Below are 22,350 nucleotides of genomic sequence, written 5' to 3'. Positions count from 1 at the left end.
GAGCTAACATCAGGGATTCTTAGTGCTGGAGAACTTGAGTGGAAGCAATTCTTGCAAAGAGACTGTGACTAGCCTGGCAGGGAGACATGTAACTGAGGCGAGATGGCTAGAGGACAGGGAGACAGGAAAAGGGCTCTGAGTCCCTGCTATTTCCTTGTCTCACATATGAAGAGACCAACCAGAGGGGAAGAACGACTTGTTCAGAGTCACCAGCCTGTTACATGCATCCAAGGCAATCAGTTGTCCCATCAAAAGGATTTATTATTTTCTCCAAGCACTAGGAGTAAGAAGAGGAGGTTCTTATTCCCAGTGTGGAAATGGAGAAGGAAGGCGCATGTCATCGTGTGGGAGAGGAACTGGGGTCACAACTTCTCCTTCTCCAGCAGCTAGCCTGAATTAGCCTCTGTGTGGACTGCAAGACCCCCTGGAGGCATCTGTAGCATCCAGTCTACTGAATATTCAGAATCATAGAAAAGGAGTTCTGGGCAGATAGTATGTCTATGAACAAAATGGAGAAGATGCAGAAGCTTTTGCAACAAATTATTGCCTTCCCTACTCCAACCAGGGGACATAGCTTACGTTTTCCTAACTTTTCACAGAATTTTACATTTCTTTGGGAGTGGGATGGTGGTAGGGTGCAGAGGGGTTCTTGTCACAACTTGGGGAGGGCAGCCCCTTTCCCTCTCCAGGACATTGTCAGCACCTCTGTGGTGGACAGCTCCACAGCAGCTACCAGAACCTTCCTTGAAACAGGGCCACTAGACCACTGGGGCACCAGTTCTGTAAAGAATACCTTGTCTTTCCCTTCCTCTTTTCTCTCTCTTCTTTTTTCTTTCTTAAAAAATTCAATATGTAAGGGAGTTTCAACTCAAGAGGTTTTATTCTTTAAGCTATACAAGACAATGTACAAAAGGACCATCAAATTGGTCTAAAGAAAGAATTCCTTAGGGTAAATTTAAGAACCTGAGCAATTGAGTTAAAAACAGCTCAGGGATGTGTGTGTCATAGCTCAAGAATCTTCTTTAGCAGGATTTTCAGGTCCAATCCAACAGCAAGTGTACATCATCTTACAAAAATTGTTTTGGGTTACTTCCCAGTGTTATTGCAATATGGGAGAGGTTTGTTGGACATTGAAATCTTAGAATTTCAAGGATATTTTAATGTTTTGTGTTTAAAGCTCAAAATATTTAAGATCTGGGCTGCCCCGTAAAAATCCAGAATTATAACAATCATGCCCATAATCAGTGGTCTAGGATGACTCTGGTAGAAGAGAGAAGTCTAACTGGAAATGAAGTCCTGGGATTAAGAGCATCCTGGGTATTAAAATACTTGAGGGTGCACAGAAATTTTCCAGCTGAGAGTGAGAAGAAAGGTTTGGCAAAATCATGAGTCCATCTATTTGTGAATGTAAGTGGAACACTGCCACTGAAGCTTGTAAAAAGATGTGTGGCTGGGCCAGGTGCTGGCAGAAGAGGCTGGCTGGCTTCCATTAGGCTCCTTAGAAAGCAGCCATTACCTGGAGAAGTCACCTTGGCCCAGAGTCTGGTTCACAGCGTAGCAGGCGGGGAAATGCGATTTCACGAATACTGAGAGGGGTTCCTTCTCACTCAGAACAGGGTTTCATTGTCCAAGCTCGTAAGAGTTTGTTCGGTAAATCACTAGCCGGGTGTTTATTGCCAATGAAAATGTAGAATTTGGGGACTAGACACTTGCTGCTTCTAGTCACTACGCCCTTTTTTTTTCTATAGAAAAACCATAAGGGAAGCCAGGTCATAATCAGGAGGTTGCCTGGTGGGCGAGGAATAGAGTAAGGGGAGAGAGTTTTATGGTGGTGGGGTTTGAGGGCAACAGGCTGCGATCAGTCATTGTTCCCCTCATATCCAGGATGCAGGAAGACCTGCCCCGGAAGCTGGCCAGGTAAGGTCTCGGGTCAAGGACTGACACTGTTCAGGTCTTCCCAAAAGCAACTCTGAAACAATGATCTGAGTGCAAGGAGTTTATTTGGGAGGTGGTCCCAGGAAACAGTGGGAGCAGAGTGGGGAAGTGAAACAAAGAAGGGAAGGAAGCCAACACAGGTATGTTGCCTAACAAGGTACCTGCGTGAGCAACTGGAACTGAAGCTCACTGGGGACGCTGAGAGACAGCGCACAATGTGCAGCTCAGTGTTAAAGCACTCCAGGGGCAAGAGACCTGGGCTCTTTACCCATCAGCTCTCACCAGTCATTGGATGAGTGGTGCTCCTGACGCGGGGTGGGGTCAGGAGCTAAATGTGCTGACAGATCCAGCCTACTGCATAAGTGGATTGAACGGGCTCTGATGGCCAGGTAAATCCTCAGGTGAAGATGTGGCAGTTGGGAGACAGTTTGGTGGGCAACTGAAATATGCAGTACTAAGGGGATACAGGTGGGGGCACAGGTAGCATATGGTGTACTTTACCCCCACCCCTGTATGTGGCCAGTCCTGAAGCGGGTGCTGTCTCTGCTTCCTTCCGCGCTCATACTTTCTGACTCTACCTGTATGACGGACCACTACCCTCTATGATTGGTCAATTCATTTTATTTTAAAAATAGTTTTGTTAAACCTAATCAATTAGATTTCACTCTTCTTACTCCTGACCCCAGGAGTTGCTATTGCTTTTTATATGTTTTTAGCTTTATTTAGAACATGGGGCTTATAATAGTTTAATTCTTAGAATTTTGGGAGTGCCTTGCTAATGACCACATGTACCACTTCCAGGAGGTGGGGTGGGGAGAAGGAGAAACACATCAGTAATTAGATAAGGAGGAACATTTAGAAACAGAGTATTCAATCTGTTCTGAACATCTTATGAAACTTGACTGCTGATTCTTGAGTTCATCTGGAAGAGAAAAGACACAGCCAAGCCAAGCATATTTTGAAAAAAAGAAACAATGGTGAAGAATTTCTCCTATCAAATATTAAAATATACTATAAAGCGACAGTGACTAAAACATTGTGGTTTTGGCACAGGAATAGACAAATAATCCAACAGAACAGAATCGAGTGTCCATAAATAGACTCATCTATACGTGGGAGTTTGGTACATAATAGGCATGGTATTTTAAATGAGAGGATAAAGGGAGGGGGAGTAAGGGTGAGTTATATAATAAGAGGTGTTATTAGATATCCACATGGAAAAGAGTTAAGTTATATTCCTATTCTACATATACACAAAAGTAAAATTCAAACGAGGAAGTAATACTAAAGAACAAAAGTAAAACATTTTAGAACAAAATATATGAAAGTATTTTTTCAATTTTGGGGTGGTGAAGACCATTTTAAGTAAGACACAAAAATTTAGAAGCCTGGAAGAGGTCGGCAGATTTAACTCATAATTTTGAACACTTTGTGAGACCTAAAACAACATAAACAAGTTACGAACACAAAAGGGTCTCTGTCCCTCTCTTTCCAGTTCCGGTGTTTCTCTGTATGCCCCTCCTCTTCTCCAGTCCTGCCCACCTCTCTGAGTCTCCGCTCCTCTCTCTTTGAGCTCTACCCTGTTCTCTCCAAGTTTCTCTTACAGTCTTATTTCTTTGAGAAAAGCTGACAGTCCCAGACAGACAAACGGCGAACTCATACATAGACTGAGGTGGCAATTAGAAAAATAAATGGCAGAGTGGGGGGAAAGACTTGCAATATATATATAATAAAATATCAAGATTCATAAAAGTATATAGCAACTATAAAGCTATAAAAAGGCAAAAGTGCCATTAGAAAATTGGATTAAGGATATACATAGGACATTTGAAGATGTAATGTGGCTTAGTGGGTGCTCTGAAGCAGCCCTCAGGTTCCGTCTTTCAGAGCAGGGCACCCAGGCCTGGGTTCTGGGGTCTGGGAATCTCATGGCCCTCAATTGAGTCCCTCTACAGTAATTGTCATTCATTTAGATTAAAAGGAGATTAATTCTGCCATTCCTAGGAGGCAGTTACACAGAAGTCTGAAATACACTAAAAATGGTGGTGTGGTCTGTCCTTTATAACGAAAAATGGTCCTCCTAGCTACCACCATAACAATGGTGTAGATTTCCTAAGTGTAACTTCAGTCCTTTTAGTCATAACACAACTCTCTTCCCATATGAAAAAGTGAATGATCTAATTTGCAGTTACATTGATTACACTTTATTACATAAATAGAGCCTTTTGGTATTTGTTGACTTTTATGTCTCTCTTCGAGGTGACCAAGAAATCTGCTCCCCTCTCCTTATCCTCCTGGAGGAAGATCTGACCTCTGTCCAGGCTGCCCTGATGATCCCTGGATCAGCGCCCCACGTCCGGGAGAGGGGCAGCAGCTGACCGCCTGCCTCTCCGGGACCTGACTGTCCTCAGAGCACAGCAACACCACGTGGACTGGAGCAGACCTGCAGTTCTGTGACTTGGTCGAAGAAAAATGTCCCCGACAACAACAGCTGGGGTTGTAATTGTTATTTCCCTGGCAGTTCTGTGAATCCACGTGCTCATCCTCCCCCATCTCCCCCACATGCACAATGTAATAGGATGTTTACTGCTCACCTTGAGCAGCTGAGCTGCAGAAAGGCCAAGGAGATAAGCAAGGAGGACTACGGCAGGGCTTGAACCCAAACGCCAGACTGCATATACTCCTCAGTGAAGGCACGGCTCCCCCAAGAAGCCCTCCCTTCCTCTGTGCTCCTTATACATTCCCAGTGATGCCCGATTGGAAGTGTCTCCGTAAATCTTGGCCTGTTCTTATACAGCCTGGGTGGGGTGTGGGGTGGGTACAGTCCCCCACCGGAAACACCTCTTACCATCAGGGATTCACAAATACCTGTGGAGTCCAGAGGATGCAGCAAAACATGTATTTAATTTTCTCATCAGGTCCCTCATCGGTTCCTACAGAGGTAGCCTTAGACAGACAAATGGGAGATCCCTTTGCTCTCCTCCCCTCTCTTATACTCCACTGCCTCTTTTTCCACTCTGTGACCTTCCCCAGGGTCCCAACGCCATTCCGGGGTTGTGGCATCATATCCTAAAATAGTCAGGTCTCAATGTCTTTCAAAATCATGAGAGAGAAGCCCCCATAAAACAAGTCGTCCTCTTTTCAATGTTGATTGCCCTCTGTAGTCCGGGTTTTTTATGCTAACAGGGTTTCTGTCACTGTACTGTGACTCTTGTTGGACTAGATATTCTGTCACCAAAAAGTATTACTTTTTCAAAAAGAAAAGATCACAATCCAGTGCATGTAGCCATGATGAGTCACGTAGAGGAAGAGGAGGAGAAAGAAGCAGGAAACCCCTTTTACAGAGGGGAAAAGGAAGATGGGGGAGGGGCTGTTACAACCCTGAAGCTCTGCTATAAACATAGAATTCTTCTTGCAGGGGTCTCACAGTAACATAGGGTGGGCTGACTCCTCCCACAAGCCCTTCCAGTTGCTGCCCAGGTTAAGGCTTCTGTCATAAATTTTATCACTATCCAGACAAGCCTTCTTCACAAGAGATGGTGGACTTAGGTGTGGAAAGAAGTGGGCAAGGGGGAAAGGAAACCTCACACTGCTTTTGGGTCTGTCTCTTCTACCAGGTGGCGGGCTCCTTGAGGGCAGGGATGTGCCACGGTCCTTCTTATCCCCACACCAAGCGCAAAGTAAAAGCTCAATGAACGTTGGACACATCAATCAGTGAAGACACTCAGGCCAGAGGAAAGCAGACCTCAACAACATTCCTGAAGCCCATGCCTCCTCCACATGTGCAGCCCTCTTGCTCGTCCACACACTCCATTTTGTTCATTCATTCAGCGTCATTAACAACTGTCTTCACCTGCTCTGCGCCAGAGAGAACAAGGCCCCGTTCCTCAACCCCAAGAACTTCTGGGCTGTTCTGGAGGAACCAGAGGAGCCAAACTATCACAGGGGTATCTTATCACTGCTAGAACTGGGGTCAACATAGGGTGCGGTGGGATCTCCGAGGAAGGGTCTCCATCCAGGCAAGGGAATTGGGGAAGGCTTGAGTTCTTTCTAGAAGCTGTTAAGTTCCTGGCCAGAGATGCAGAGAGGGCTAGGGGAGCCAGCAGAAGGGGAGCTGGCCTGCAGTGAGGCCAACAAAAAACTTGGCTCTGGTCACCACCCTCTGGCCAGGAGGGGGAGTGAGAAGCCTCAAATGTAGCTTCGACACTGTTTTTCTTTCTTCTGGAGAGCTGCCACGTGCCGCCACAGAGAGCATTTCATGGGTAGATGCATATTATTGCAATGTGTTTATCTAGGAAACCAGAACTCAGCATCTGGTTTTCAGCACAATCCTGAATGAAGTCCAATTTTCCAGTTGGGTTAATAAAAATAAAACTTGGGAAGTTGTGGGCTGGCTGCATCAGGGGTTGAGTCCTGGGCTCAGGCAGGGTCACAGATTGCAGGGCCGGAAGGGCTTGGGTAGGTCATAGCTTCACTGTGGACAGGCTGTGAGGCTGACAGCAACGACAGCCTTGCCCAGGGAGGGAGAACTGCCCAGACGGCTCTGCGGAACACGCCTCACCGAGGAATGGATGTCTTGGGATTTAGTCTCAATCTGACAAAAAGTTGACCAAACACCTACCATGGCCAAAGCCCTGGGCTGGGTCGTGCCTTGAGGGTGAGATGCAGATATGAACCAGGGCTTGTCCCGAGCCTGCCAGGACACAGAGCACTGGCAGACAGGCCCCGCCAGATAATGCGACTGATGAGCAGGGTGCACGACAGCCCATCAGCTCTCACCACTTTGAAGCAATCAGGAGACTTGGGATCAAAGTGGGACCTAGTTAAAAAATATTTTAAAAATTCCTCACCCAAGGATATGTTTACTGAGAGAGAGAGAGTGAAAGAGAGAGAGAGAGAGAGGGGAAGGGAGAAAGAGAGAGAAACATCAGTGTGAGAGAGAAACATTGATCCATTGCCTCCTGTACGCACCCTGACTGGGGATGGAACCTACAACCTAGGTATGTGCCCTGGCCAGGAATTGAACTCACAGCCTTTTGGTGTACGGGGACAACACTGCAATCAACTGAGCTACCTGGCCAGGGCACGAGGGGCCCATTTTTAAAAGCCAGCTTAACAGAAGATACAGCTGGGCTTCAGGGAGACCTGGAGCCAGAACGAAACGTCCAGAGGCTCTCTTTGCCCCTCACATCTGCGTATTTGTTCCATCTTCCCTTCTCCCTGCAGATTGGGTTTCTCTACTGTCCAGACTCCATGGCAAGAAAACTTGAATGCCCCGCTGCTCCTGGGTTCACGAGAGCCTCTTTTTCTCTCTCTTCTTTCTCCAGTTCTAAATTCCTTGGGACAAGGTCATAATTGGCCTTGGAAGGTGACAGGCTCACTCCTGGTAAAGTTAGTTATGGCTAGGGATCAGTCGCATGTGTAGGTGTGGTTCAGAGGAGCCCTCCTGAGATCCTACGCCTGGGGGCTCTTCTTCATGTGCAGTGCTTTCAGTACCACACAAATCCCTCTGACCCCGACCCCACCTTTGGAGGGAGACAGGGCAAGGACATGGCAGCTCCCCGGTCAGTGTTAGAGCAGGGCTCGGCCCAGAGCTCCTAACTCCCAGCCCAGTGCTCTTTCTAATACACCCTGTTCCCTTGGTCCTGATGTGAAGCCAATAGTTGTGAAACAGACTCTGTCTATGCAGTTTTGCTTTGGGAGCAGCTGCAGAATGAGCAGTAGTGATTATAGGGAATTTTGTTGGTGGGCCTTGGAGTGAGCTTGGGAGCCCACACTAGTGGGAAGTTGGACGCCTTGGGGAGGCCATCAGAAGGTGTGTGTCATAGGCTCCCAATGGGGCAACTTCTCTCAAGGGTGTGAGGATCTTGGGAGAGAGATGACCCCTTACTCTTATCTTCTTCACCTGGAGGCTGCTTCAAGACAGAATGCAGGAAAGGCCAGCGCAGGGCAGGCAGGAGGTGCCTCTTTCTCTTGAGTCCCTGCTCAAACTAGGGAATCAGAGAGTCAAAAATGGCCTTTGGTGGAGAGGCTTTTCCCTGAGGCTTGAGAGGAGAGTTCCCAAGCCAGGCCAGAGAGTAGCTCCTGAAAGACCCCAAGGGAAGGAAATCTGCCGTCTCCTGGTGATCCTTCAGATCTCCCGGCAATGACATTTTCCTTTCTCCACCATCTTGATGTGGGAAGTGTACGCTAAGGTTCCCCAGGATGCTGCCAGTTCTGAGTGCAGCTTGCTGTTTCTGCGTCTGTGTGACTGCCGGCACTGCGTTTCCCACTTCTCGGCCTGAGGCCACCCCAGGGCCTGAGCCAATCCTGACAGTAGCCTCCGTTTCCATTCTATGGGGTGTGAAATCATCTTCCTACCCCAAGGCCTGGCATGGGGACCCTCAGGCTGGGCCCCTTGTTGGGCTCTTTCTGTCTTGTTATGTTGGTTTATCCACAGACTGGGCTTCACCTAGTGTACTTGGTTATATTTCCCTGAACCAAGACAGTCAGGGCTCTGTATTTACTTACCACCTTTGATGTGCTGGCCATTCCTCTGGCCCCTGATGAAGGAAACCCTTTCCACCATGATCAGCTTTACTTGGTTCTATGTCACCTCCCATCTCTGTCATCTCTGCTTGCTGGACTGGCTGTCTTTAATACTATTGCCAACCAGAAATACACTTTGAACAGTGCACCTGCCCGTTTTGCAGCTGGGTTGGAGCCCCTGGCTCAGGGTTCACGGAGAGGCTTTCTCTATTTTCCCTTGCTCGTCCCTTGGTCCTGTGCTCTTCTGTGTGCCCATTCTAATGACACTGGCACGGGCTGTGCTCCCTGTGCCACTGGACCCTGCATTGGAGTCTTCTGACCTGTCCATTTGTCTCTCTTCTCTTGGTTGCAAGTGTTGTTGGGAATCAACAGGCAGCATCGTTCCCTGCCAGAAGCAGATCCCCTCACGTTCCAACAAGGGATTCTGACATTTTAGAACCAACTCTCGCATGTAGACGTGTCCTAGAGTATTCTGGACCGTCCTACATCAGCTCATCAACCCAAACCCAAACAGTACTGCCCCACGTGAAGAAGAAGAAAGCAGACTATGTTCCTCACTCTTGTCCTTTCAATTCTCCCTCCCATGATGCAGGCAGGTGTCGCCTGGTGTGCTTGAGACTGACCTTTCCTGGTCTCCTTGATCCAGATACTGAAATGACATAGTTTACATCTCTGAACTCAGGCCTGTAAGATTCCTGCAGGCGCAGGGTTTGTTCTCTCTAATGCCCCCCCACCCCCGCCTTGGACGTGGCTTCTACAGCTTTTGTCCAAGGCTGAAATTCCCTCTTCCACCTACCTGCCCACCCACCCACCTACCAACCCATCCATCCAGTCAGTCCACAAATACTTCTTCCAGATTCTGTGTCAGGCAATAAAAACGCAGCAGTAAACAGGTCAGACACGAGTTCTTCCCTCAGGGAAACTTAGGCCTTGCCTCTGTTCCCCTAGCACCTCTCCACTGGAGTCCCTGATGTGTCCATCTCTAGGCCTGGGCTCATTCTTGTGGAGATGACAGACAAAAGGAGGGGGGACTGATGATAAACATGCAATCATATAATTAACTGCTAATTGGCCGATTGTTATATAGGAAATCACAGAGAATAACAAGAAACTTGGGGGAGTTACTTAGAAAGGATGTTGGGAGTAGGCTTTATGAGGAAGTGACCTTTCAGCTTAGATCTGAAGGATATGGTGGAGGGACAAAATGTACAAGCAGCAGGAAATAAAAAATGCTAAGGCTCTGAGGTGGGAAAGAAAATGTGTTTTAGGAACAGAAAGGCAGCGTGGCTGAAATACAACAAATGAGAAATTGGCAGGAAGTGAGACCGGGGAGGTAAGCAGGAGACATTAATGCACAGAGTTTGGGCCATGGTAAGGAAGCTGAAAAGGGCAAAGGGTTAAGCAAGGACTGATGTGATCTGATTTATGTTTTTAAAAGGTTACACTAGCTGCTGTGTGGAACATAAGCTGGAGAGGGGCCACACAGAAGCAGGGAGAACCAGTAGGAACTACTGCAGTCTTTCACCTGAGAGGCAATGCTGGTTTGGTCTGATGCCATGGCCCTGGAGACACATTTGGGATATAGAACAGAAAGATTAGATGTGGTAGGCAAGGGAGACCCCACATGTGACTCCCACGTCTCTGGCGTGAGAAACTGGGTGAGTAGTGGTGCCATTAACTGAGAGATGTGGAGACTGCAATCGAAGGAGCTTCGGAGTCTGAGGGAGGAAATCCAGAGTTCAGACTTGGGCATGTTAAGATTTCCGTTCGACATCCAAGTGGGTCAGGGAGGCAGTTGGGGGAATGAGATTGGAACTCAGAGAAGAGGTCTGGGCTGCAGTTAAGCAAATCAGAGTATGGTGCACAGGGAGAATAACTAAGGCTGCGGGGACACTTTCTTATCTGCTTCCCTGGGAGCTCTGCTCCAGAGCAAAGGTCTTTCATGCTGTCTTGAGGAAAAAGGTCAGGGGTGAGGGCTCTGGGACACCCTTCCAATAAGAGTGAGGACTCTTGGGTCCCTGCAGGGCCAGGAGTGCACATAAGTAGTGATTCGACTGAGGCAGGAAAACATCCTCTTCTTCATTGGGACCAGACTTTCCTAGGATTGTTCTAAATTCCATTGATTATGTTTTGCTTTGCCCTGGAAACAAGGACTTTTTATGCAAGCCCTCTCAGAAAGTGACAAACTATGGAAAAATTCTCTTGGAATTGGATTCAGCAAAGACAGAGAGGGCACATCTTGCTCTGTGGTATGGAGGTCACGCCGCAGGCGCAAGGGCTGGAAAATGGATACAGGTGGCCAGGCTGAGTCATCGGAGCTCCTCGCTCCTGATAAACCCATGCACAGCTTCGCGCGATGTGGAGGGAGGGCAGAGGGGGGGGCTTGGTGCAGGGTGGAGATGGACACTTGGTGTCTGTTATTCAAGGCAGGAAGTGAAAACTGGAAAAGAGGAGAAAACATCATCTCTGTGGGGTCAGAGAACACAGTGTGCTTCCAGGAGGAATGTTTCCTGCCTGGGGCTCTGGTCTCTCCCTCTGGCCAAGCTATCTGGGTTAGAAAACTGTTACTTGACCCCAGGGACCCTCCACTGGAGGTTTCTGCTGCCATCTTCTTGACTTTAGAAGATACGTTTGGGGAAGTAGAGTCCTCTCTTTGCTCCCCACAGGCAGAGGTTCCTGAGCTGCGTCTTCAGGGATGGAGATCCGTAACTCCTCCCCCCTGCTTCTGCTCCTCATTTCTTTGAGACCTTTCTCCCTCTCTTCCTCTCTGCTCATCCTTTCTCATGGCTTTATCTCCTGACTCTCCCTCTCACAATGGAATGATGTAGTGGGTAGGGGGTGATCACGTTGGCCACGAATGTCAAATGGTGGTGGTGGGAACAGAAAGTTTGTGAAGAAGGAACAGAGAAGCTTGTACACGCACTGACCCCAGAGGGTGCTTCTTCAAGCTGCAAGGCTGGGATACTCAGTGATCCAGGAGGAGATACAGGGTGGAGGTGGACACTTGGCAGGTAAGGAGAAGGGGAGCAGCTGGCTCTGTGGGCCCATTTAAGGTGACGTCTGCACCCAACAGTTGTTCAGAGTATAATGAAAAAAGATCAGAGCAGGCAATGTTGAAAGCACAAGTATAAACTTCTGGGGATGGAAGTCGAAGCGTGGCCCCTGATGGTCCTCCTCCCTCACCACCCTTCTCCCATCTCCAGGTACTTCTCCCTAAAGTTAAAACCTGTCCCTCCTTTGGGGATGAGACAATGTAATTGGGAGGAAGGCAATGACTGTTGAAAATGGAACCACAGGGGTCTCTCGGGGGCATGTGGCGGCTCAGCATGGCCAGCACAAAAGCTCTGGATGATAAAGCCGCTCCTTCCCTCTTTTTTCTCCACCTCTTCTGAGTTTCGTGGAGTTAACACACCAACCCTAGATAAACAGCCCGATGGCCTCTCACCTTTCTCAGAGTAAAATCCAGAGTTCTTATCACGGACTCTAGACCCCACATGCCTTTCTCCTACCACACTCTCCCTCATTCGTCCTGTTCCAGCCACGCTGGCCTCCTTGCTGTTGCTGGAACATGCCACATGTCACACTTTAGGGTCTTAGCATTATGGTGCTCCCTGTGCTTGGAAATCTCTTCTCTTACAGACCTGTCTGGCTCACTCCCTCACTTCTCCCAGCCCCAGGTTGAATGCTACCTTAACCAAAAGGCTTTCTCCGGGCAGCTACATAAATTAGACACCTCCTTCATTCGACTCTCCACTCTCTGTCCCCTTACCATGCTTATTTTTCCTCCACAACATATTATATAACTATCTGTTTGTTCCTTGTCTGCCTTTCCCTTCTTGGATGTAACTGTTTGGTTCACGACTGCATTCCCAGAGCCTTAAACAATGTCTGGCACATGTAGGGATTCAATAAATACTTGTTGAGTGACTGAATGAATGACCAAATCTGATGAGAATAAGAATTTTGGTGACTCTTTAAAGTTGATAATATAATCTGCAGACTGAGTGTTTGTCACACTTATCAACATTTCCTTTTCATTAAACTCATTTTCTAATAATCTTGTCTCATCAATGCAAGGGACTCCTCAGCGTTGGGCCATGAGCCAGGTCATTTCTGGAAGGGTGCAAGGGGCAGCACAGGCAGGCAGGGTGGCGCTCACGCTGGGCCCTGGGTGCCTGAGAACACAGCCTTGGCACTCTCTGGACTTCCACAATCATCCCACACTTACTTGCGTTTCCCCAGAAGGAAGCCTGGGCTACGTCCCTCTTGTGGATGAGGTGGAGGGAAAGAGTGCATTATTAGTTGGGGTTCTCCGGAGAAACAGAACCAACAGGATACACACACACACTGATATCTACCTTCTATTTATCTACCATCTATCCGGCATCAGAAAGCTGGGTGGAGCACGGACAGGAGATGGGTAAGGCTATGCAGAGAGAGAGAATAGGAGATGAGAGAGGTACAGATTTGAAGGAGGAGATATTGAGGGAGTGCCAGCTGAATGACCACTGCCTCAGTAGAGTAGATGAAGAGGCTATTCTGAAAACACTGAGGTTGGTAAAGAGGCTTTGGGGGCTTGAAGGGAGAAGAGAAGGGAGGCTTGTTGGCCAGAGAAATGGGGGGATGCCTGGGTTGAATGATGGTCTGCAGGAAGGCTCCCTGGTGGAGGGAGAGCATGATTCTGCGGTGGGGCCAAGCTTCTCCTGTCAGTGACCCACTTTCAGTCATCACTGGCAAAAGGTTTGAGGATTGGGGAAGAGGGGACTTGAAGTCAAGGAGGCCAGGGGCTGTATGACTGACCAGCACTGGGAGAACTGAGAGATTAAGAGCCTGGAGGTCACCTGAAGGTCAAGGACAGGGTAGGCAGAACAGGGAGGTAAGAGATAAGACTGGAGGCTGTGCTTTCAAAGGGGGATTCCAGATCCAGTGGAAGTGGCAGGCAGTTTCTCATGGTGACCATGTCGCTCTGTCCCTGTATATGCTCTTCCCCGGGGCAAGAACACCCCTGCTTAGACACACCCTGGCAGTGGCAGCCCCAGGTTCACCCCCTCCCTGACCTCTCCAGTGCAAGACAGTCACCTCTCATCCTGGCCACCTGGACTCACCTCCTTCCAGCACTTTTCAGGCTGAGTTAAAGGTGACCGTGCCCATCCTCTTCTCCCACTCCCTACACCCCCAACCACGGGACTGTGACTCCTCTGGGGGACAGGTTGTGTCTCGCTCACTTGTGGGTCTCTCGAGCCTGGCACACCGGTCAACAGTCCCTTGTGGGCGTTGAGTATCTATGCCCTGAAATGGGGCTCTCCTGACTGTGGGTTTACCAAGGAGCCCTGTCAAGGACTGGGGCTCCGAGGAACCCCCTGAGGGTAAGGGGTGGGGTTGTGGTGGGCGGCGGGGTGTCTCCTTTGCTCCTTGCTTTCCCTCTTCTTTCTTTTCAATCTTCCTAACCTGGCTCTTCTGTTCTCTGTTCTAAGGAGAGGTGATAGAAAGATCCAGACCAGATGGTTGCCCCAGACACGCAAGGGCTCAAGGATTCCGCAGATGCCCAGCACTGGACCAGCCTCCAGTGTGCTTACGCTGCCACTCCGCCACTGTGCGATCTAGTGGTAGCCACAACCTTAGTTGTCACATCTATGAGATGGGTATAATAAAGGGAACATTACATGTAAAACTGTTCTGAAAGTGTTCTTTCTCTGATACTGACAGAGGCTGGGCTGTCCCTAGGACTTAAATTTCCTGATTTCTGGCCCCATACCTTTTGCATCCATTAAGCATGTTTGGCAGAGCTAGGGGCGAAACGTCCTACTTGGGGTGGACCACCACTCTGGGAACGGCAAGTTCTCAACCAACCACTGTCAACACTGTTGACTTGACTCCTGCCCAAACTATTTACTACATGGTGGGGGTTCAGTAGAGAGGGAATTGTAGCAGCAAAATGGAATAGAAAATTGTTCCTCCTAGCCCTTATCAAAAGTCCATTATTTAGTTGACAAATATTTATTGAGCACATGTTACGTGTTCCAAGCACTGGGGATACAATGGTGAGCTCTCATGGCAATTCTGCACGTGTCTTCACTGTTGAAGCCCTGACTTCCCCTGCCCTAGGTTCGTTTCAGGCTCCCCTAAACCAGGGGCCAGAGGCTCTTCTCCTCCGCCCTCAGTCCCAGTCCCTGCCCTCTCTCTATTAGTAGCCTTGGAGGATCTCTGTGCCTGGGGCAAAAGGCCAGGCTCAGCAGGAGCAATGCCAAGGCCTCTGGAGGCCAGAGGTGACATCTCCCCACCCCCATCTTTCCCACAGCTTCCTCAGAAGCTGCACTCCTAAGAGATGCATAAGAGATGGTGAGCACTGGGCTTTGACAGGCTTGGGCTGTCCTCAGAGTTTGGCTGCACTTACCCAGAGCAAAGTGTAGCTGAGCTTGGGGCTGGTTCCCTCTGCCCCTCTTCTACCTGGCTCTCAGAGAACTCAGACTCTTTAATTCTCCATCCTCAACTTTAGGCGCCAGCTTCAGCCTTCCTGAAATTTCCCAGGTGCTGGTTCTCTCTGACAGTCTCAGGTGTCTAATGCCCAGGTTCCTGCTTTTTCTTGGGGCTCAGGCTCCAGGTCAAGAGCCCCTGAGAAGTGAAACCATGGCTGATAATCTTCAGGATTCCCAAACAGCCCTCTGAGATGGAAGCAGCCCAGGCCCCAGGGCATAAGGACGCCTGGAGTCTGGTACTCAGGCTCCTGCTTGTTTATTGTGTGATGTAGGGCGAGTCACTTTCCATTTCTGGGCTCAGATGGTTATTCATCTGTCCATTCAACCATCCAACAGCCCTTTTGGTTACTCTCTATCTCCTGGGGCTGGTGGATGAAGTCTCAGCCCCTCAGCATGACATTGAAGGCCCTTCCCAGGCTAAGCCGTCTGGGAGGGGTTAGGATGGGAAGTTTTGTTTTTGAACTGCTTTTATTCTGCCCAGGCTCCCCAGTCCTTCACATACCACCGGAGCTGCAGCTGGTGCTCTGTGCCAGGTAGGATGGCAGGGGCACACTCAGGGCACCTTAGTGCAGAGAAGCTCTGTTTTCTCAGAATTTCCTGGGAATCCTGGTGCTAAAAGACCCAAGGGTTTTGAAAGAAACTCTCTCAGTCCCTGAGTTCAGGACTAAACTTGGGGTAGGGGAGGGGCATGGAGGAGCAGGTTATAATGAGAACCAGGGAGAGTCAGCCGACCTGGAGAGGCTCAGGGGCTTAGGTCTCTGGGTGGACAGCCCATGGAAGAGAAGGAAAGATGGGAGGACAAGCAGTTCTGTAGAAATGAAAACCGGGAGAGACCTGGGAATGGTTATGGGTGGGGTGGTTTGTTTGCTGCTGCCTTGGTGGCCAGACCTTAGGGGAGGGTGCAGGCTGGACATATTGAGCACATGTCCCTTTCTGTCACTTGACTACAGTGCTTAGTTCAGGGTTAGCACGTGGCTCAGCAGCTGTCTACCCAAGGGAACTCCAGGACTGAAGCAGGAGCTTTGGGGAAGAGACTTATCCTTTTCCCACTGGACTTGTACCTGGGAAGATGAATAACTAGATGGTAGTCTTTCTCCCTCAGATGTGAAATCTGAGATTGAACACAGAGGAGAGCAGAGCAGAGGCAGAGCTACACTGGGTGATGCCACCATTTGAGCCCCACGTGATGCTTTGCCTGAGGCTAGCCATCCCTGGGACTTCCTAGTTTCATGGGCCATTTTTTTTTTCTCTTAGTACAGCTAGAATTGTGTGTTTATGTTTAATCACTTGCAACCATAAAACTGCTACCCAACATAGAGCCCATGATAAAATTTGTCTTCAGAAAGACCAGGGTGATGGGGGAATACTCCTCAAGAAATAATCGGCACTCAGTCCTGTGATGACTCAATAGATCTCATCTACTGATGGCTGCTGCCCTGTGCAGTCTAGTGGTGTCCCTGGTTCCAGAGATGGCAGCCTGGGGTGGGGTTAGGAGAGCTGCCTTATGGCTCCAAGTGAAGCATGCCCAGAGCCGAGACACCTGAGTGCCACTGCACCTGCCTTGTTGTGCTGCACGTATCTGCCACTAGGGAGAGGTTGAGCTGGTTAGTGTCAACCTGTGCAGGCCAAGGTAAGTCCAGAGAAAAGGGGGTTATGTAGACACCAAGACTCAGACTTAATCTCCTGGCAAACACACTTGGGGAGGGGACATGTGCTTCTGAAGCCCTCACTTAGAAACAAAGGCTAAGCCCTGGCTGGGTAGCTCAGTCGGTTAGCATCGACCTGATATGCCAAGGTCGTGGGTTTGATCGTGGGTCAGGGCCCGTACAAGAATCAACCAATGATGCGTAACTAAGTGGAGCAACAAACTGATGTCTCTCCGTCTCTCCCCCTCCTTTCCTCCTCTCTCTTAAGTTAACTAAAAAAAAAAAAAAAGAAAAGAAACAAAAAAAACAAAGGCCAGAAGAGAAATTCTGTGTCCCTCAGATGTCCTTCATCACAGCGGTCAGGAAGTCGCCATTCCCGTGTTATGACTTAACCTTCTGACAGCTCTTTCCAAAATGGATTTCTGGGTCTCGACCTGGAAAAGTGGGGGCTCGACAGGGAGCCAGGGCCTCTGGCCTCAGAGGTCCCCAAATGATGTGGGTGGCAAGGATAAAGAGGAGATAGAAGTGAATACTAGAACATACCGTAAAGAATTTACAGTTTTCTGGATTTGTGCTCACAGCAGAACTGAAATGATCTCAGTGATAAATGGTCTACAATCCTCATTTTAGATAAGAACTGTTTTCCTCAGCAAATATTTTGCTGCCTGCATAAATGATCCCCAACTTTTATATGTTCCAACTGTCATATAACTTTCACTTCTGTACCTATGCACTGACACCTTGAAACTGGTACGTCACCTATCAGCGGATGGACGATGATTTTGTGTTCTCTCGGGGACACTTTTACCTGCTGCTGCTAGGGGATAAGGGCTGGGTCTCTATCAGGCAGTAGTGTAGGAAGTGTTTCTGGTAGCACTGGCCCCTTTTTCCCTCAGCGTGCTAAGGGGACCCCCAAATCCCTTGGGTGCCTGGGGCCTGGAGCTTGCCTGTTAGTATGAGATTGCTGAACAGGGTGAGTGCTTCCTTCTCCCCTCCCTGCTGCAGTCGGTGCTGCTGGTGCGGACGAGGAAGGGGTTTGGTGGCTGGTGGTTCTAGGTGATGGCAAGGGTGGTCTTCTGGCTGGGGATGGTGGAGACTTTGCCCAGGCTGTAGTAGTGACTAAGGTGAGGGCAGAGAGGGCTGTTAGAATCACAGAATAGAAGCCATAGCCTTGACCTCCCCAGGCCCAAGTACCAGAAGGGGGATGCCTGAAAAGGCTTTCTCCTGCTGGACTCAAGACAGACATGATGGCTGAGTAACAAGGATAATATTTTTGCAAATATAAAACTGATGTATTGAATTGCTACCTGTGTCACTGTTTTCCTTCAGAGACCTAACTATAAAGATGATCACTAGAGGGCAGGAGAGACTTCTCTAGAAGACACCAGGCGAAACTGCAGTGAGCCAGGCCTCCCGCACAGTCGACCCACACAGTCCACAGTCCGGGACTGCACTCCTGATCTGTCCCCATCACTGCGGGCGCAGAAACTGAGACTGTGTGAATGGCACACGGGGGTAAGCTGAAGGGGACTTGGGGACATTTATTAATGTTATGTAATTACAGCAAGATACAAAGTAAAGGAAAACGTTAATATTGAATTTATGTAAAATTCTAAATAAAATTATTTCCGACATTCTATTGTTAAACATGATCTTGTTTCCATTAACATATCTTCTTATATCTAATTTCAGGCTGAAATGGCAATGTGAAATTTCTGTTCAAAATTCGAAACGTTTTATTCAAATTCTTGATGATCTTCATTGGCAGGAAATATTGTTTCTACAAATTGGTGATAAAAAATTTAAAACAACTTTATAGCCACTCAAATAATTTTAACAGTTGAAATTATATTTAAATAATATAAGCCTTTTCTTTTCTCCCATTGACAAATGCGGTGTCGAAATTTCTTGCGATAGGGCATTGGATTTAGAACCAACAGATCTCTCTGATTTGAGTGCGCTGAAATGCTGATGGAGCATTAACTGGCAGAACACACATGTATTTTGTGAGCAGTCGCCCTGCAGCCAGCTTGGATGTGACCAAAAAAGCTCACATGCTGCAAAAGCTAGAAACAGTCCCTATACAAAGAGGAAACATTTTGTCTTGATTTGTCCTGGGAGGTTTGATTTATGCTTTCTGACCTCATATGACTATTCATAGCACCTCCTTTCACTCAAAAAGAAAGAAATGCATCAGTTTAGGGTTGCTAATGTAACGTGAATGAGTCTCAAAAACATTATCCTGAGTGGAAGAAGTCAGACACAAAAAAGTACATGCTGTGGGCTGATTTCATTTCTTTGAAATTCTGTAACAGCCTCAACTAATCTGTAGTGGTGGAAAGCGGAAAGCGGTTGTCTGGGCCGCAGCTGGGGGCAGTGGGGGAGGGCTGTAAAGGGTACGCAAGGACTTCTGCGGGTAAAGGCAAGGTTTTCTATCTTGGTCGTGGCACTGGTTACCCTGGTACATCACCCACCCACGCATTTGCCAAAACTCACACTATTATACATTTAACACGGATACATTTTGTTGTATAGAAATTATACCTCATTAAAGTCTATTTCAAAAAAAGAAGAAATATAATAAATATAATATGATAAATAATGTGGTTCTGTACTTATGCGTGAAGAGAGAGACTCAGGGCTGCCATCTGATTCTGTGCCAACCTGGGCCTTCCTCCTGCTCTCCTGCGCCACACACTCCTCCTTGTCCACAGCGGGCAGCAGCCCACTCTGCAGCTGGCTGCCGGAGGACATGTCCAGCTGGCCAAGGCCTCCCTTACTGCTTGGGGGAATGATCATTGTCCCTGCTGCCTGAGGGGACCTGCTTGAGGGTGCGGTCCTTTACGAAGCTGCAGGCGAGGCTCTCCCCAGGAGTAGCCAGCCCAAGTGCTCCAGCTGCCCATTCACCCAAGGGCTGAGCCGTGGCCATCACCAAACCACTTCGCTGCACACCCGTGGCCCGCTGCAGGCGCTCCCACTAGAAAGCTCCGGCTTCCCTTAGGGAGGATACCCATGCCTGTCCCTAAGCCTTATTCATGAGGCTGAAATCAGAAAGGGGAAGATCGTATGCAAAGGAAATAAATAAACACCTGCTTCTTGGGTCCAGCCAATGGTGGAAGGAAGCAGGAGAGGGGAAGAGAGAGGAGGCAGACATGTGAGTGTTAAATTCCTTCTCTGGACTTTGGTCCAGAGCAGGTGCTGGCACGCTTTCCTGCAAAGGGCTAGATAGTAAATATTTTAGGCTTTTGGGGTCTTCTGGTCTCTGTTACAACTACTTAATTCCGCACTGCAAAACCAGCGATGGACAATACTGATGTGGATGAATGTGTTTGTGTTCAAATAATTTTTTATGGAGAATGAAATTTGAATGAATGTAATTTTCATGTTTTTTCCCCAACATTAAAAAAAATGTAATAAACATTTTCAGCTCATAGGCCTTACAAAACAGTTGGTGGACTGGATTTGGCTGGCCTGACAGAGCTTGCCAATTGCTGTTCTAGATTAGTGTGTGCAATGTGGGGCACCCTGAGGGTGCAGGGCTTCTGGAAAGGGATGGCCCTTGGGTTTCTGGGTTTTGACACAGTTAAAGAGGTCATGACCTTTCACTTTGCTGGGATGTTAGTTCCTTTCTGTTTTGCATGGAACCCAGTTCTCTCGGCCCCTGAAGGAGCAAATATATTTTCACTTTCTGAATACAAACCTCATCCCTAATATACAAATATATTATCTGACACTCAGTCACATGAATTTGACTTTCAAATAAGTTTTCAGTAACCATTTGGCATGACATACATAGAATAATAAAAGAGGGCCATAAATTGGCATAATGTGTTAGGAAACAAAGGTTAAGAGTAATCAAATTCTGTGTTTTGAGGTCTATACACAGGTGTGTGTGAGGTGCCTCCCTGAATAAGTCTTGGTGGGAACCCCTCAGGCACCATTACAGGGAGCTAATTTGACACTGGACCTATGTTGTTGATGGCAGTCTTTCCCCGGGTTGCAGAGCTTGCAGGCCAGGTGAGCAGTGCCCCCCTGTGGGAGGGGCTGGAATAGCTCAGACTGCCTTAACAGATGTACAGCCAACTGGGCTTTTTGCTGCCTGTGTGCTCCCTCCTCCGCCCCACATCTCACTCTCACTCTGCACCCCCGAAAACTTCCTTTCTTCATTCCTTCTCCTCCTCCTCCTTGTCACACCGCACAGTCTTTTGGTTTTGCTCTTGGGGGGTTGCTGAAATCAGGAGTTGGTACCTTAGGGCAGTGCTGTTGCACAGCCCTTGGGACTCCCACCCTGGTCACTTGGGGAGCTCTTTGTGAACTGCGTAAGAGAAAAATGGCATTTGACGCAGGAACAGTGAAGCTGGTTGACATCCCTGGTGACCCCCCCTCCCTCCCCATCAGCCTTCAGAGTCCTGCTTCTGGGGTGCTGTAGCCATAGTAAGGCTGACCACCTTGATTTCTCCTCTGCTCTTTTCCCTCACTCCCTTGGCCTTTCCCTTTCCCTAGGTAGCATCTCTGTGTAGCCAACAGATTGTCCTTGTGGTTCTTAGGTCGGCCTCCCCTTCGGGGGTCAGGGTGGGGCTGGGCTGGATGGGGTGGGGCTGTGTGCGATCTAGAACAGGGCGGGGCCCAGAGACAGCCTCCATCAGGTGTGTTGGCTAGAACTGACTCAACAGTTCATTAGCAGGATCTTCCCAGTCTGGCTGGGAACTGCTGCCATGTTCAAGGGCCCTCAGCCACCGAGGATGCCTGCTAGTCACAGTACCCCAGAGCACTGTCACCTTTACTAACACAACATTCAGGAGTGGTGAGGGATGGGGACCAAGGAGGGAGCCCTGTAACAAACACCACAGGGCAGATAGGGGTGGAGACAGGGCTACAGAAAGAGATTTTGGCAGGAACAGTGGTGTAGGGGCAGAGACAGCAGGAAGCAGAGTGCAGGGGGGTGCCTAGCCTTGGCCTTGGGCTTCCTGCTGGGCCCTGCCTCTCCCAGAAGCACCCTGCACAGCAGCCAGGGACAGGCGTGTGAGAGCTCCTTCAGCATCCTGGCTCTAATGATGGAGGCCGGGAGAGGTCTTACTCTCTGGGGCTTTATGAGAGGGAGTTTCAACTCTCAGGTTTCCTCTGCTGAGGGCTCCAGAGGATAACTGCTATGGGAAAGGGCAATTCTGGGTGGCAGGAAGGGATTTCTCTGAGGCCCAGTATTTTGTGGATTGAGTGAGGCCCCAGGGAGGCCTCAGAAAATTGGTGGGCGGGACCAAACAGCTCGGCCCTCTGTGGCAATGGCCCGAGTTGTTGCTGCTGCTTTCTTCCTTAACACATTTGTGTTCAATTCCACAAAGGACACTGAAAGGACTCCTTCTAGCATCAGACTCTGTCAGGCACTGATAGGAAGCTCAAAGCCTAGAGCGTGGAGGAAGAAATGGGTGAGAAAGCAGATGATGACTTGTCAGGTGACAGATGCTTTAATTAGGAACTAGACAAAATGATGAGGAGGGGCTCAGGAGGGGTTGTCCAACTCTGCCTGGAGGCGGGGCTCTCAAGGACACCTTTCCAGAGCAAATGGCACTGCTGCAGATGGAGAGTGAGGAGGCAGGAAGATGGTAACTCCAAGCAAAGGGGACAGCATTTGCAAAGGCATGGAGGTAGAGAGAGATATTCGGGTCATCTCTTTGGGCAGTCAGGAAGGTTTGACGCCAGGGCTTGGGAGGGTAACCCTGAATGAGACCCTCTCAACACACCCACATACACAGACACACACAACCCCC

General features: G+C 48.8%; 1 long non-coding RNA gene across 1 annotated transcript in view; it reads right to left on the bottom strand.

The window, feature by feature from the left end:
• Positions 1-2,055: 2,055 nt before the first annotated feature.
• Positions 2,056-22,350, bottom strand: part of LOC128780860 (uncharacterized) — a 66,862-nt gene continuing 46,567 nt past the window's right edge. Inside the window, exon 5 of the long non-coding RNA XR_011651194.1 lies at positions 2,056-2,857. This is a non-coding gene — a long non-coding RNA (uncharacterized lncRNA). The remainder of the gene's footprint in view (positions 2,858-22,350) is intronic.

This window comes from Desmodus rotundus, chromosome 5 (genome assembly GCF_022682495.2).
Source record: "Desmodus rotundus isolate HL8 chromosome 5, HLdesRot8A.1, whole genome shotgun sequence".
In the NCBI taxonomy this organism is placed as follows: Eukaryota; Metazoa; Chordata; class Mammalia; order Chiroptera; family Phyllostomidae; genus Desmodus; species Desmodus rotundus.
This window is presented reverse-complemented; position numbering and strand designations above follow the sequence as displayed.